This window comes from Rutidosis leptorrhynchoides, chromosome 5 (assembly GCF_046630445.1).
Source record: "Rutidosis leptorrhynchoides isolate AG116_Rl617_1_P2 chromosome 5, CSIRO_AGI_Rlap_v1, whole genome shotgun sequence".
Taxonomy (NCBI): Eukaryota; Viridiplantae; Streptophyta; class Magnoliopsida; order Asterales; family Asteraceae; genus Rutidosis; species Rutidosis leptorrhynchoides.
Genome location: NC_092337.1, coordinates 107299023 through 107304156, shown reverse-complemented (window position 1 = coordinate 107304156; position 5134 = coordinate 107299023). Strand labels below are relative to the sequence as shown.

General features: G+C 36.1%; 1 pseudogene; it reads left to right on the top strand.

Annotated features, from left to right (window-relative positions):
- The first annotated feature begins 263 nt into the window (after positions 1 to 263).
- Positions 264 to 3484, top strand: LOC139847691 (probable serine/threonine-protein kinase At1g54610; annotated as a pseudogene).
- Positions 3485 to 5134: the final 1650 nt, after the last annotated feature.

The window sequence follows — 5134 nt, the reverse complement described above, 5'->3', positions numbered from 1 at the left end:
TCCCGCACATATGGGTATGCCCAAATGGAAAAAACTATTGTACTAAAAAATATCATATATGAAACCGAAAACTGAGAAAAAAGAGGGAAACCAGAAACAACATCATCATTTTCTTTATTATTGTTTCTGTTTCATTATTATGAAAATTTTCTTACTTTTGTTTCCTAAAATTTCACCCTTTTATCTTCTGCCCAGGTTTTTACCTGGGTCTCCCCGAAATCTGTCGATTCGTTTGACAGATTTTGGGGGGTCTTTCGATATAAATGGGTTGCGTTAATTCCAAGAATGTTGCTACAAATTTTGATTCCCCGATTCGTGATCCTTCTTTGATCATTCATCATGAAAACAACGATTGTTGTTCTTCGGTTAAATCTTCATCTTCACGACGAAATTCATTAACATTACAAAGACCTAAGAATCGTAATAAACATCATCGTACTAAAAGTGATATTTTCGACCCATTGGAGAAGATTAAAGAGGAAACAGAAGATGATAAAACTAGTGATGAACCAGCTTGTAGTCATGAACAAAACATTAATGAGTTATCGAATACACGTTCTAAAAATAATCCTTTGAAAAGATTTGGGATTAGTTTTCGGTTTAGAGGATCACGCAAAGGTGAACAAGTTGTGGCTGGTTGGCCCACGTGGCTTAGTGCCGCTGCCGGTGAAGCTATTGACGGTTGGCTTCCTTTGAAATCGGAAAACTTTGAAAAATTAGAAAAGGTACAAAATTTTAATATGGGGTTTAAACTTAAAACCAACCCAAAAGCTTTAAGCTTAAAATGTGTTCAGATTTATCTACTTTTTGGCAAAATCACAAGTGTTTGTTATGAATAGATTGGACAAGGTACATACAGCAATGTATACCGAGCTCGTGATCTTCAAAGTGGTAGAATAATGGCAATAAAAAAGGTGCGGTTCGACAATTTTCAAACAGACAGTGTAAGATTTATGGCTCGAGAAATAAATATTCTTCGAAGACTTGATCATCCAAACATCATGAAATTGGAGGGCATCATTACATCCAAGTTATCGTGTAACGTATATTTGGTTTTTGAGTATATGGAACATGATCTCTCTGGTCTCCTATCATGTCCTGACATCAAGTTTAACGAATCACAGGTGCGTTTACTACTTAGTAGTAACTAAAAGAGGCAAAATGGGCGGGTCAGGTGAATTGAGTAATGGGTCAAAAAGGTATCATGTAGTCTCATATAAAATTATGTTATTGTGCAGATTAAATGCTTTATGTTGCAGTTATTGAAAGGAATGGAACACTGCCATTCGCGAGGAATTATACATCGTGACATAAAAACTTCCAACATTTTGGTCAACAACGAAGGGGTGTTAAAGATTGCCGATTTTGGTCTGGCGAATTTTTGTAGTTCTAAAAAAAGACGGCAACTGACTAACCGTGTAGTGACGTTGTGGTATCGTCCACCTGAACTTCTATTGGGGTCCACAAGTTACGGAACGTATGTTGATATGTGGAGTGTGGGTTGTGTTTTTGCTGAGATGTATGTTGGTAGACCGATCCTTAAGGGAAGAACCGAGGTGAGAACAATTGAACACTCTGTTTTCCTTAAAAGATAGAAATACAAAAACATGTAGTATGAATAGTGGTGGTGAAATGGGCGGGTCAATTTTTTGGTTAATGGGTCAAAACATGTGTAGGTTGAACAATTGCACAAGATATTCAAGCTATGTGGAACTCCACCAGATGAGTATTGGAAAAAGTTTCGGCTTCCTCTTGCGGCAATGTTTAGACCACAATTTGCGTACGAAAGTAGTTTACGAGAAAGATGTAAAGAAGCTCCGAAATATGCGGTTGATCTTATTGACACGCTTCTCATGGTAGAACCTGAGAAGCGTGCGACTGCTAGATCCGCCCTTCAAGCCGAGGTAATGCTTGTTTACATATACGTTTTAGAGTAAAACGTTGGTATGTGCATTTTAAAATAGGGTTTTTCTAATGACAGTCTTTAGGGGCTGCTTAAATGTATTGTACATAGCGGTTGATATTGACTTTTTGATGACGGTTATTCAAAAGTACAGGATATTTAAGCACTTTAAACGACAGCCCTAAGGGCCGTCATTAGAAAAGTTCTTTAAAATATTACAGGCGGGCCGTTTTGACCCATAAATGTATGAATATTACGTTTTGGAATCATGTTAATTCCAAATGGGTCAAAAAAAAGTTTACCAAAAAATGGTAACGGGTCAAATGGGTCGGACGGGTCAAAGAAGTTAAAAAGTAAACCAACCTCTGAACTAGTGAGCCGCTTATATTATAAACTCTGGCTATTCTTATAAGAATCAATGAATGTCATTACATGCTTCCTAATTGTGCCTTGATGATTTACGATTATTAGTACTTCAATACAAATCCATATCCGTGCGATCCTGCAAGCATGCCTACTTACCCACCCAGCAAAGAGATTGACGCAAAGTTGCGTGAGTCAGCACGCAGGTCAGTTCCTTTCAATTATTCGTAACAAAACCTAACAAAAATAATATCTAAATCATATACTGGTTTCAGAAAAAAAGGTAGTAAACTAAGAAACCCAAGAAAAGCGTACAGATTAATTTCTGAAGACCAGAATCGATATCTCCATAGATCACAAGGCACCGTTAATTCAAAAGCATCGTGTGACACATCAGATGTTTCACAAACAACTAAAGCTTTACAAGCGGATAACGTTTGTACTTTGTCTGCACAAGATACGTCATCAACTAGTAGCTTTGTGAGGGACACAAAACGGCTACATTATGAAGAAATGATGTTAAGTCATAATGTAAATGCAATGCATAGTTTGGACAGACATCAAAGCCTTATGAAGCCCGATTCTTTCTATTCGTCTGAAGTATACGAGCCTCAAGTTTTATCATATGTAAGTCATCTTTAGTATTGATAAACGCTCTGAATTTTTTTCTTTTTGTTATAATATCACGATCTTTTAATAATTCATTGATGACAGGACCATCAAGAAAAAGGAAGATTTCGATACACGAGGCACATGCTAACTCAATCGCAAAGTGCCGATGGTATGCAACTAGAGTATTACACTAGTAATGGTGTTAGTAGATCTCGTTTTTCTAAAGGTACAAAAAGATCTTGCCTTTATTGTGTTTAAACATCATAGAATTAAAAAAAGATGATTCCTTTTCAACATTTTGAATGTTATAGATGCAGTAATCTACTAGTGCAAAGGATAACACAACAACTGTGAAGACAGAAGACAATGGTACAAAGAACGTTTGAAACAAAAGTGGAAATGACATTTGAATCGAAGGCAGAATTGCAAAACACATGCATGATTAAATTCAAATATTTTAGGGTTTATTAGATTAAAATGGAGTTCATTTTTGTGTAGAGCTCAAATATACCTCAAGCCCTGAATCTTTGTTAATTTGTATTTCTCTTTCATTTCTTATTACTTGTTACCATTTTTTCAATTGTTGTACATTATCAAGATAAAAAAAAAGGGTTACAATTAGACTTATCATCTTTTTTATCGCCATGTATTATTGTTATTATTGTTACAACCAGAATCTCTTCTAAACAGGTGAAGATTTCAGCTAGCTGTCATGATACAGACTTTTAAGCTTAGCATAAACATAGCTTAAAAAGATGGAATACATGTAAATAAATTAGATTTGTACCAATAACCGAACTAATTTGAGGAATAAACTAAATTAATTATTGGTAAATGAAATAAAAGAGAAATGTAGGGAAATCATATCGCTTAATTTGCAGATCTGAAGCAAAAAAGCGGCCATTGAATCCCAAACACGAACACGCAGTAGTATAATTGGTGTTTCGTGTTTTGATATTTGATGTACGCCAATCGCACAAATTAATTGTGCGTCACGATTTAGGAACCTTTTTCTCCGTGTAAATACCACGCCACCTCTTTGTTCACGAGATAAGCGCTCGGCCTATGGCGCAGCAATTTTTTCTTCCGATTAATTTATCTGTTCATCTTTTATACTGTAACCCTAGTTATTCAATGTTACTGATCCTGCCTTTCTTCTCTTTTGATATGACAATTATAATCCTTCAACTTTTAAAATGTTGACAATTGAGTTCCTATAGTCTCACCACATGCGTTTATTTTAAAATTTTATATTCTAAATATATAACGTTTCTAGTACTTATTTTATTAAGAAAAAAAATTGATGTGAATGTATTGTAACTTGACATTGATTATAAGCTCTATTGGAGTTCCTCATCACTGGGTAGAGCAATATACAAAGTGCGTGTTAAAGAACAATTTTTGTCTGACACGTTATCAGCACGCCTTAAGCGCGGTGTGTTGGTGGGTAGATTGCTCCGGCGTGCTAGCTTGTGACACGGGAAAGAAGGAAAGCGTATTTGCTTCGTGTTATGGTTCACTTTGAGTAGAAATGGTGTCATTTTTGGTGAAATTCGTATTTCTGACAAATTCGGAGTGTCGTTTTGTAAAGGTCATATCCTTTACACCTAGCTTCGTTTGAGCGTGTGAGCACTTTTTGAAAAAGGTCTTTGAGCATACTTTTCAATGAATAAGCTTGTCTTTTCTGAATCGGTGTTTAAACGGGTCAGAATTAAGGGATAAAGGGGCTGTCCAGTATGGCTAAAAGTGAACAAAGTGTTGTTGTTTTAGAATTTTGGGCATGGTGCAAATGTCAATAATTTCACGGTGTTGTTGGGTTTTAATTACCACATGTAGTGGTGATGGGTCAAGTGCAGTTTATTTAATTGTACTTGCTTGTGTGTGTGTTGGAATTATCACCCGTAGTGATAATTTGGTGGTGTTCATTTAGGTGTCTAAATGAGCGGGTTTGTAGTGAGCAAGGTGGAAACCCTTGGCTAAGGGTGTTGGTGTCGGATTCTCTTATAGAGAATGAGTATTTATGTGTTTGTATGCCTATATGTATATAGGTGATTACTTGCTCGGATGCGATGACGATGGTTGTACATACATGACTTGTGCGTGCATACCATGGTGAGTGGAATAATTATGCGTGTATGAATATAATTTATTTGCTTGTGATGGATGTGGTTTAGTGATTTTCATGTGTTAGATTCACTGGAGTGATAACCGTGTGTTGGACTCACTCAAGTTCGTGTGCTCGATACCACATCTGAA